The 11,935-nt window shown below is 40.8% G+C and overlaps 1 non-coding gene across 1 annotated transcript; it reads right to left on the bottom strand.

The window, feature by feature from the left end:
- Positions 1-10,860: 10,860 nt before the first annotated feature.
- TRNAG-CCC (transfer RNA glycine (anticodon CCC)) lies at positions 10,861-10,932 on the bottom strand. The gene has a single exon. It is a non-coding gene; the product is annotated as a tRNA-Gly (tRNA).
- Positions 10,933-11,935: the final 1,003 nt, after the last annotated feature.

An 11,935-nucleotide genomic window follows, 5' to 3' on the forward strand; every position in this document is an offset into this window, starting at 1 on the left:
CTGGTGCTTCCTATTCTGCCATCTTCCCAGAAGCCCTCTCCCTAACTATTTCTTGTCACATTGTTGTGTGTTTATATAGTTCCTAGTACTGTGCTATTTTGTGGGCATACTGAATATGTATTGGGTTGGCCAAAATGTTCATTCGTTTCTTTCTGTAAGATGGCTTTAGTAGCCCTTAGTTGTCTTTAACTTCATTCGAAACAATTTTGTTAGATTGTATTGTGACAGCTGTCACATCAGTGTGCATTTAAAAAAGAACTTATCAAAATTGGTGAATTTTTGTGTAGCCATTTAAATATTGAAGATGGAAGAAAAAAGCAACATTTTCAGCATATTATGCTTTATTATTTCAAGAAAGGTAAAAATGCAACTGAAACGCAAAAAAGCATTTGTGCAGTGTATGGAGAAAGTGCTGGGACTGATCAAACGTGTCAAAAGTGGTTTGTGAAGTTTTGTGCTGGAGATTTCTCGCTGGACATTGCTCCAAGGTGGGGTAGACCAGCTGAAGTTGATAGCAATCAAATTGAGACAGTAATTGAGAACAATCAATGTTATACCATGCAGGAGATAGCCGGCGTACTCAAAATATCCAAATCAAGCATTGAAAATCATCTGTACCAGCTTGGTTATGTTCATCACTTTGATGTTTGGGTTCCACATAAGTTAAGGGAAAAAAACCTTCTTGGCTGTATTTCTGCCTGCAATTCTCTACTTAAATGTAACGAAAATGTTCTGTTTTTAAAACAAATTGTGACGGGTGATGAAAAGTGGATACTATACAATAATGTGGAATGGAAGAGATCATAGGGCAAGCGAAATGAACCACCAGCAACCACGCCAAAGTCCAGTCTTCATCCAAAGAACGTGATGTTGTGTATATGGTGGGATTGGAAGGTAGTCCTCTATTATGAGCTCCTTCCCGAAAACCAAATGATTAATTCCAACAAGTACTGCTCCCAATTAGAACACCTGAAAGCAGCACTCGACGAAAAGCATCCAGAAGTAGTCAACAGAAAACACAAAATCTTCCATCAGGGTAACAACGCAAGACCGCACGTTTCTTTGATGACAAAGCAAAAACGGTTACAGCTTGGCTGGGAAGTTCTGATTCATCAGCTATATTCACCAGATATTGCACCTTCAGATTTCCATTTATTTCAGTCTTTACAAAATCCTCTTAATGGAAAAAGTTCAATTCCCAGGAAGACTGTAAAAGGCAACTGGAACAGTTTCGGGGAGATGGAATTATGAAGTTGCCTGAAAAATGGCAGAACGTAGTGGGAAAGAGGGTGAATATGTTGTTCAATAAAGTTCTTGGTAAAAATGAAAAATGTGTCTTTTGTTTTTACTTAAGAACAGAAGGCACTTTTTGGCCAACCCAATAGAAGCTACAGCACCAATGACTATGGTGAAGCTCATTTTAGCTGGAGAGACAAACATGAAACAAATATTGATGGGTGTTAAGCACTCACGAATGCATAACAAATTACAAGGGTTTTGAGAGGAATGGCCAGAATACGACACTTCGACCCTTGCTTGTCCCTTCTGGACCCACAACAAACAACAATAACTAATTACAGTGTCTTTTCTGTGACCCAGTCTTGGGCACATAATTCATCTCAGTGTTTTTGGCAGTCTCTAACAGTTGATGAGTTGGTGCTTAAATTGAAAGCTATTTGCCATCCCTAGCTTATGGCAGAGATGGTAAGTACCGTAAGAACTAGAAGAAAGTTATACTGTTTCCTGGAATAAATTGTATGTTTTTCAAGGAAAAGGACAATATGTTCTATTTCTTTAGTACTTTCCACACCATTACGATCAGAGGCTCAATTAGGGCTTGTTGAATTAATTTAATAATTTTAAGAGATCTTATCGTAAGGAAATAAGTCAAATTAAATATGTTAATTCATTGTTTACAGCACTTCTGTAAGTGCTAAAGAAAAAGCATAGTCTTTTCTTTACATGAGTTTATATTCCAGCATCTGACAGCTTTTTCTACCCTTGCCATTTAAACTCATTTTCTCTGGTTTTCTTTGTTCTTAGGGAAGATGGAAAACAGCTGGTCAGCACCCTCAACTAATACTAGTTAAATGCCTTCTTAAAAATAATTGGGGCTTCCCTGGAGTTTTCATCCTGGACACCAAGCAGTTTCAGAGTATCTTGACAATCTCAGTAGCTTAAAGAGAAAGCTGTTTCCCCTGGTGGCGCAGTGGTTGAGAGTCCACCTGCCGATGTAGGGGACGCTGGTTCGTGCCCCGGTCCGGGAAGATCCCACATGCCGCGGAGCTGCTGAGCCCGTGAGCCATAGCCACTGAGCCTTGGCGACCAGAGCCGGCGCTCTGCAATGGGAGAGGCCCCAACAGTGAGAGGCCTGCGTACCCCCCCCAAAAAAAATCCTTTAGCTTGAGGACATTATGCTAAGTGAAATAAACCAGTTACAGAGGACAAATACTGTATAATTCTACTTCAGTGAATTGACTTCAGTGAATTGACTACCGAGGGTAGTCAAACTGGTAGGGCAGAAAGTAGAATGGTAGTTGCCAGGGCCTGGGGAGAGGGGGCAACGGGGAATCAGTGTTTAATGGATAAAGAGTTTCAATTTCGCGAGATGAAAAGAGTTCTTTGGATGCAGTTATGGTAGCACAACAATGTGAATGTACTTAATGCTGCCGAAGTAAATATTTAAAAATAGTTCAGATGGTTAAAAACTTCCTTACATGCAAAGCGAGGCCTATCTTTACCCTGTGGGGATATCAGAGAAACCATTACCCAGCAATGTCATCCTCCACAGCATTCTTTGCTCTACTTCCATTTGTTTCTCATCTTTCTTTGTGTCTCCTTTTTCTATTCTTCCAGGAACTTTTGTTCTCTTCTCTGGACCATCTTCAAGTCTTCCACTAACCAGACGTAGTTTTGGAAAGATGGCAGAGCCAGTGTCGTGGGGAGGCTGTCTCAGAGGTCCTCAGATTTTCTGCAGGATTAGGGTTGCTGTGTTCGCTTGACTACAGCCTGCATTGCCCATGGTTTTACTAATCCGTAGACATGGCTTCTGTTCTTTTCATCTATAAAGTTGGGGTGGATGAACTAGATGAATTCTAACGGAATTTACAGCTCACCCTTTCCTTGGGACTTTTTCATTTACATATTAACATTGCTATCATTTTGGGATTTATGCAGTGAAATGTCATACACCGGTTTTTCAAAATTATGAATTCAATACAAGCTAAACACACCATGCTTGTGAACTTGTTTTTCCATTTTTCCCATCTCTTTTCTGTACTGAACTTCACTCTGTTGGAATGATTTTTTAAAAACGAACCCCCTCACTTTTTGATTAAGGACTATGATTCTAAATGGAGCACCTGAATACAATCAGGCATGATGTCTAATTAGCGTGCTTTCTTTTACCCGCAGATAGCACGGAGCTGAGAGCCCTTAATTTCCTAGTTTGTAACCTACAACTAAATGTTATAGGTTGCAGGCCTTACTGGGAATGCCTCATCAGTTAAGTAGTTCAGCTGGCTTAGTTTTAAAACTCTCTCCTTTGCCCTTATCTAGCAGAAGGGCCTTTGGGTGAAGACCTGGAAACTTGGAGAGGAGTTCTTACTCTGTTCCAGGTAAGTGAGTGACTATTTTTCAGATTCCTCAAGGGAAAAAAGTCAAATAGCAGAGATATGCTGTTATGTTTTTGTCCTCATGATCTGACAATTCTGTTGTTGGCTGCAGTATTAGCTTTCACTCATTAGCTGTTTCAGTGAGGAGCAGAGGAGAAGAGCTGGGAGGTGTTTAGTAGAGCAAGAGATTAAGATTCGCCCGCCCTCCCCACCCCAAAATAATCTACCTAGAAACCCAACCCGAACTTTCTGCTTCTCTTTCTAAGATACTAATGTGAAATTGATGTTGTGCTAGCTAGAAATTGCACGTGTGTGTGTGTGTGTGTGTGTGTGTGTATCACCTCTGTAACCACCATCCAGAAGCCACTAACCTCCCAAAGGTTATGCTGGAATGATTTGGTGTTGTTGCTGTCCGTTCTGTGGGCGTATACTGCAATAAATATGGCTTTAATTTTGGTAGACCAATTACATCCCAGGATTTAAGTGAATCTGGATCTGTCCTTGTATTTAATATCCAGGGTGCTGAAAGGTGACACTAGTGGAACTGCTGGAGAAGTCAGATGTGGCATCTGTGGTAGGTCCAAGTTTTGCCCTGTACCAGAAGAGGTTAGATGCTACCACTGATTTTATAGAAGTTGATGTTGGTCTGGAGCTTGATGTCATGCTGGTGCCATGCTGTCTGCTGGCCTTTCAAAGGGAATTCTGATCTTCTTAATTTGACTTCATATTTTTTGGATGACCTATGTATTTTGGACAGTATACTGCCTGTGTGGCAGAGTTTATTGGCACTGTGAAGCTCTGTGTTACCAGAAAGTATTGCTGGCAGAGCCCTTACATGAGCTGGGTGCTACATGTCCCTTGTTGGTCTTAGACTTCAGTCCTTGTTACCAAGCTGATGCTCCAAATGGGCCTGGGTCAGTTGTTTGTATTCTAGTCTGTATACAGTCAACACAACAGGGCAGTTTCAGAGTATCTTGACAATCTCAGTAGCTTAAGGAGAAAGCTGTTTCCCCGGTGTCTGGAAATGTGCAAACTTGTACTCCCAAAGGAGATGGCATATTGTTGATTAAATAAAATCTATTACACCACAATATTGTTGCGTTGATGAAGTCAGAGCACTCTGAATTTCACACGTGCAATCAGAAAATGCTGGGGAAGATTTTTATGTTGGCAGATGAATCACAGAAGCTGTTCCCCAGCTCCTAGCACAATGTATGACAATGAATATGCACTCAAAATATGTGTGAACAAATGAACAAATGTAATTAGTAGCTCTCAAAGTCTTGTCCTGCAAATTGTATTAAAAATTTCCAGAAAGCCTTGATACTGTTCCTTGCCATTTTCTTCTACCTGTTATGTAGCAAATATCACATTGCCCAACTATTTTGTAGTCCAGAGCTACAGAATGTTTTTCAACAACTGATATTGAGAAACTAATTAAGGAGACTTTTTCCAGGGATTTTAGAGAGGAAAGGAACATGACTTCCAGTGCCTTCTGAGAATTTAACTGAGATTGGAAGAGGGCTACTCATCTCAACACTGCAGAAAATAGCAAAATACCTCTGAGAACTCAGGAGAGTAAAATTCAGTAGTAACTCACACATGGGAATCATCAGCTCAAAATTCAGTACCATATGTGTGTCACTGCTAGACTTTGTTGACATATCAAGGAAAATATTGTTGTTTTCAGAAGGTTTTTATAGGTTTTGAAACTGTTGGAGAGGAAGGCTGCAGAACAGCTTTTTCTCAGTGTGAAAGGGCACAGCCACTTAAAAGGTGTCAGAAAAATAATACGTTCAGAAGAGGAGTCCCTAGGGAAAAGCCAGTGCTTCAGTGACAACTATGGAAGACATAAGGACCAAAAACTAAGAGGACAGGGAAGAGTCAGAAATGTGCCATCCTTCCCCAGCAAATTTACTACACGTGAAAGGGACACAGGAAAGAAATGTTCATCCTGGACACTAGGGAAGAAGGGAGAGGTAGATGATTTCAGATCAGTGTAAAATAGACTTTAATCACTGCCTAATGATCAAATCCTCATAGAAGGCATGTCTGCTTTCAACTGGAGGATGATTGTTTTTCTTTTCTTTCTTTTGTTTCAATCATTCCCATCACAAGGGTTAACAGGTTTGAAAGAGTGAGAAATAGTGCAGCCTAGTTGTTTGTTTTCAGTTATTTCCTCTCTAATGTAAACAAAAGCTTCCCTTATGTGTGTTGCTTGGGATATTTTAAAAATCAAAGGAAACAGTGGGAAGTCCAGGTGACATGGGAATAATCGGGGATTGTATCTGAAAAGGCTCTTGCCCCAGCAGGCGCATCCTGGGTTCCATTACTGGCTGTCCCTCCCCATCCCTCCTTCCCTGTTTGAAGCGGCTGGGCGGACTGCCTACACCTGGAAGCTGATAAGACACGCTCACTGCCCTCTCTCATCATTTTCCAAGAAAAATAGCAAAGAATGCATTTGTGTTGAGGTACAGCAGTCGCTGACTGGCAGGGTCTCTCAAGAATCAACATGCCCACATTTCTACCTCCTCTCATGTTCCCAAGTTGATTCTCAGCTCAAAATGAATAAAATCAATGTGTTTTTGTAAATCAACAAGTATAGACCCTCCACTCCTTCTTTAAATATTGATGTGCCAATTTAAAAACATTCCCCTCTGCTCAAAACATTACTCTGCTGACAGCATTTGTAGGAAAGGCATTGTCCAGAAACTGGAAGTAGATAGTTGTAACTTTGTGTACGTTTGTTCATATTAATGATAATTCAACTAATATTTCTTGAGCGCCACTATGAGTCAGGCTCTGTGGTTGGTACTGGGATCAGGGCAGTGAATGAGTTTCCACCCTGAGAAACTTCGATATTTAAGGAAAGGACTTGGATATTTTTGAGGTGGTATTGCATGGAAAAACTGAACACTGACATTGTGGGTTTAAAAACATTGTGTGGCATTACACACCACGTATAACTTCTCAAAAACTTGTTTTTCATCGTTTTCTTGAGGAAGAACATTTAATGTCAAAATTACTATTCTGAGTGGACATAATTAAAGAGGAGAAAACTCAAACCACAGAGGCTTGTGATTGTAGCAGAAGAAATTTTTTTTCAGATATCTGCCTCACAGAGTGCATCCATGGGATGCATTCTCATTGCAAGGAAGTTTAGCTTTGGTCCTCTTTCTTAGAGTCACTCGTTCTGTGTTTTTAGATTGAGGAGCAGCCATTTGTAGGAGAAGTTTCTGTACTTCTATTTCAAGCAGATTTACATACACGAAGCATAAGCATTATGTACTGTTCGTTTCCTTCCCGCTAGGTCGTACCCTATTATTTTGCAAAAGAGCAACCATACTTTAGAGCAGCGGGGATTCCGTAACTATTTCCTCAGGTTCATCTGAAACATCTCATTTGAGATTGAGCAGGGATGGAACCAGATTTTTGTGCAGTGTACTTGTTTACAACCAATGTTCTCTTGGAGCTTTCTTCATTACTTTTCTTGGTATGTCCTTTTACCAGAAATACTAGCCTCAAGATAATTAGCTCTATTTTGATGTGTTTTACCTGGCAGTTGAGTTGACCTTTTCTCTTTTCTTGCCCTTTGCCTGCTTGCTCTGGACACTGTCAGGCTGTATGTTCCTTTTCTGAGTATCATCTACCTGGTCAGGCTGCATGTAAAGATAGCCTCAACCCTGCACTCTCATCCACCTCTGTAGCCTCAATAAGAAAAAGCTTTGATTTGAGGAAATCCTAAGTTGAGTGGGTGAGAGCAAGCTGGTGCTCCTTGAGAGCCGGGGCCAACATGCACCAAGCTCCACGCAGGTGCAGCTCTGTCCAATCCCAAGCGCTTGGAGGAGCTCATTTTTATGTCCCCAGCAAGCACGCATAATCTTAGGCAAACAAACAGTCCTGCCAGAAGGGGCATCCAACAGCTCAAGACAGAACAACAATTCTTGGCTCCTGGATCAGTAAAATTATCTATTTTCAAAACAATCCTTTTAAAAAAAGAAACCAACAAAGGGGATAGTGTTGTTTATGTAACTTTTTTGTCAGGTTATAAAACGTTTTTCTCTCTACGTACAAAATGGGTACAGTACGTGTTCCCAAGTCTAGAGAGTTTGTTTGGGAAAGCTATGCGATCTCTTGGGATTTTCCTTTGCTAATGATTTCAGACTCTCTCCCTTGTGGAAAAAAAATTTTTTTTAAATGTTCTACTCTGAAAGTCCTTAGGAATGGTTGTTGGGAGCTGGGTAAGTGGGATGGCCTCTCTTGCCCCTGGGAGCTGTTCTCAGGTCCCACGAGGTGGACAAGTAGGGGTGATCTTTGTTGAAGTGGGACAAGGTGTGGCAGGGTGGTTGCAGCAGCTCTGGATGCCCACTGTGACTCATTTAACCTAGGCCGAACACATTTTTCTTTCAGATTTCCCTTTTCTTACCGCTCCTTGGCCATCAGTTTCTGCTAGCAGCCTGTCAGTTTTTGAAATTAACAAATGTGTTGGGGGAGGGAGGGACTTCATAATAGACTTCATGCAGCCTTAACAATGGAATTGAAAATGTAAAAATGCACAAATAAGAGATTCAAAACCCTTATGTGCTCAGAAGGCTACTGTAGAGGGAAAAGCAAAGATGAAAGAGAGCAAAGGGCGTGCTGCCATCTTAAACAAGGAAGTCAGAATAAATTGCTGTGAAGGGATCTTTGTAGAGGGAAGAATGTCCAAACAGAGAGATGAGCACAAAGCTGACTTGAGGTCCAGGTGAAATGGAGTTGATGGGTCAGTGACTTCTCACCTAGCACAAGACCAGTGACAGCCAGGGGATGTGAAATATGGGAGGCTGTGGGATCTAGCCTCCCCCGCAGGCATTCATGGGCTTCCAGTGGGCGCCATCCCCAGAATGCTGTGCCCTGGGACTACCATCCTTCACGCTGGTCGCCTGGTCAGTTAGTGGGGACAGAAGTGACTAAGGCAGTTATTTCTGTTTCAGGTCAGCTGTATCTATTAGCTATATTTCATTTGTTTGTTTGTTTTGCAAGAGTAATTTAGGATCTGCAATCAAATTGTTGACTTTGCTAGTTGTCAGTGAGAAGCATTTCACAGCAAATGTCAGCTGTATACCGTGTTTTCATCTTGGCTTCAGGCTTAGACTGGACCTGGTCTTGGGCCTCTTTGGGATCTGAGGGTGTTTCATTGCTCTGTGTTTCTTGGCTTAGGGAGAGTTTGCAGATATGTCTTAACTTTACTCATTTGTTAAGGGAGAATCTTTCAGGACAAGGTGAGGAATAAGGATACTGGGCCAAAGGTCATCTGTTGGTTCAGAATTTCTGGAAAACATAAAAAATGTTGTTATAACTTTTGACTATGAGTAGAGCTTTAAATGTTAGTTATTTTATTTTATTTTAAAAGTACGTCTTTCTCTTCTTTTATTTTGGAGAAGGACAGTTCCCATCTACCAAGCATCTATTAATTTCGTACCTGCTAAGTTCTATCGTAGAGCAGAATATAGAAAAGGCCTGGTTCGTGTTGCCCATAGATTTGGGTAAGGCTTACCTGAAGTGGGTTTTGATAAATGAGTAGGAGCTCCTTAGATGGAGATGGGGGAGGAGGACATTTAGAGCATAGCCAAGTCCATGAAAATGAACAACCTGCAAGGGGCAGTGACAATTCCTTAGAGCCAGTCAGGTGGTGGGGCGAGAGGATGCTGAAGTTAGGAAGACAGATCAGGGTCAGGCACTGGGCATTCATCTAAAATTCTTCATCAGTGTCATGATGTGGGAGGCATAGTGCACATTTTTTACTCTTCCAGAATTATGCTGGAGAGACAGTAGGGAACCTGCTTCCTGTGTTAGAGGAGTTCCCCACCTTGCGGTGCAGAGTCTGTGTCTCTGCAGAAGCTGAAAGTGTTGTGTACTCTCTCTCCCAGTCTCACATGCAGTTGAGGAGTGGGCATATGACCTAGGCTCTGCCAATCAGATGTCTCCACTCCAGACCTAAATCGTGACATGAAGAAGCAGGGACACCAAGAAAAATCCATTTCTGGAGATAGAGCATTCATTCCTAGAGGCAACAGGGGGCAAGCACCTGAGGGTCAGGGCCTAGTGTCCGCTGTTTTGGGGTAGTGGTGGAAGCTGTAGTGTCTCTGCCCAGTATGAGCAATGATGTCATTACCTCACTGTCACCCCAGCATGATTTTGGACATGACTGCTGGCTACATAGCCTACAAAGCTGGTTTCTCCAACTTTCCAAGAGATCCTGTGAACTATCCAATCCAGTTTTCTTTCTTTCCTTTCCTCTTCATTCTTTCCCCTTCTTTCCTTCCTTCTTTCTTTCCTTTCTTCCTTCCATGTCATGTCTATTGAGGTATAACTCACTGACAATAAGATATACCCTTTTAGAGTTTATAGTTCAGTGAGTTTTACCAAGTGTATTCAGGTGTGTAACCTATATCATAATATAGACTATTCCCATCACCCCAGAAATTTCCTTTATGCCCCTTTATAGTCAGTCCTCTCTCCCTGTTCCCAGCCCCTCATCTGATCTCTTTGTCCTAGGAGTTTTGCCTTTTCCAAACCCTCATATAAATGGATCATACGATATGAGGTGTTTGTGTCTGACTTTTTTTTTCACTTAGTATAATGCTTTTGAGATTCATCCATGTTGTGTGTAACAATTCATTCGTTTTTATTGTTGAATAATATTTGATCATATCATAATTGGTTTATCCATTCACCAGTTGATGGAAATTTGGTTTCTTTCCAGTTTCTGCCCATTATATACAAACTGCTGTGAATGTTCAATGTACAAGTCCTTGTGTAGACATATGTTTTTATTTTTCTTAGATAAATACCTAGGAATGAAATCACTGGGTTATATAGTAAGTATATGTTAAACTTTAAAAGAAACTGCCAAATTGTTTTCCAGAGTGGTTACATCATTTTGTATTCCCAGTTGCTCTGCATCCTCTATGACCTTCGATATTGTCAGTTATATTAATTTTAATCATTTAGTAGGTATGTAGTGATGTCTCATGATAGTTATCATTTTTTATGTTTTATAACATACTTGTAAATGTTATAGTTTTTAAATTTCAGTTTCCAGTGGTTCATGGCTAATATATACAATTGAATTTTTAAAAATATTTAGTTATTTATTTGGTTGCACCAGGTCTTAGTTGCAGCAGGCGGGCTCCTTAGTTGTGGCTCGAGGGCTCCTTAGTTGTGGCATGCAAACTCTTGGTTTCAGCATGAATGTGGGATCTAGTTCCCTGACCAGGGATCGAACCTGGGCCCCTGCATTGGGAGTACAGAGTCTTAACCACTGGGCCACCAGGGATGTCCCTGATTTTTGCAATTGATTTTGTATCCTGCAACCTTGGTATACTCACCTATCGATTCTTATAGCTTTTTTTTTTTTAATTGATTCTTTAGGATTCTCTGTGAAGATAATCTTGTCAACTGTAAATAAAGATAGTTATATCTGCTCCTTTGTAATCTGTATGATTTTTATTTCCTTGTTCCTATGGCTAAGACCTCTTTTGGAAGGCTGTTGAATGGAATCAGTGAGAGCAGACTTCATTTTCGTGAAGTTTGTACAGCTTCTTCACTTGTACAGCTTCTTACAAGGTTCCTTCTTTTGTCTAGATGCATATTTAGTTTTATACTTTTATACCTTACTTTTATAAGTAAGGTATATTTACTTTTATACCTTACTTTGTGTGACCCTATTTAAGAAAAAGAAGGCACATTGTAAAAGCGTCAGTCCCCACAAAATCTGGAGCCTCCTGCCCTCTGCTTCCTTGGATCATTGCTTTATTTATTTTGGTATCCTCCTAGGCTTTCTGTAATATTATTTTTAATCTTTTCTGGGCTTTCAAAAATCTGATCAGACTGAAATGAAAAAGAAATGTCATCTTAGTCCAGCTGAGGTTATTGGAACTGGGTGTTTGATCAATTGATTCTTGGTCAGGACTCAAAACTTGCTTTGGTGGTCCAAGGGGACTGTCACCAGGCCACGGATCACCAGCTGAGCTTCCTTTCTGTTATGTCTGTAAGACTCCTTAAGTCATAGGTTTCTCATAGGTTTTTTTTGGGGGGGGGGCATATAGTTGCTTTACAATGTTGTTAGTTTCTGCTGTACAGCGAAGTGAATCAGCTATATGTATACATATATCCCCTCTTTTTTTTGGATTTCCTTCCCATTTAGGTCACTGCAGACCATTGAGTAGAGTTCCCTGTGCTATACAACAGGTTCTCATTAGTTATCTATTTTACACGTAGTATCAATAGTGTATATATGTCATTCCCAATCTCCCAATTCATCCCACCCCTGCCACCCC

The sequence above is a fragment of the Phocoena phocoena genome, chromosome 2, assembly GCF_963924675.1.
Source record: "Phocoena phocoena chromosome 2, mPhoPho1.1, whole genome shotgun sequence".
Classification (NCBI taxonomy): Eukaryota; Metazoa; Chordata; class Mammalia; order Artiodactyla; family Phocoenidae; genus Phocoena; species Phocoena phocoena.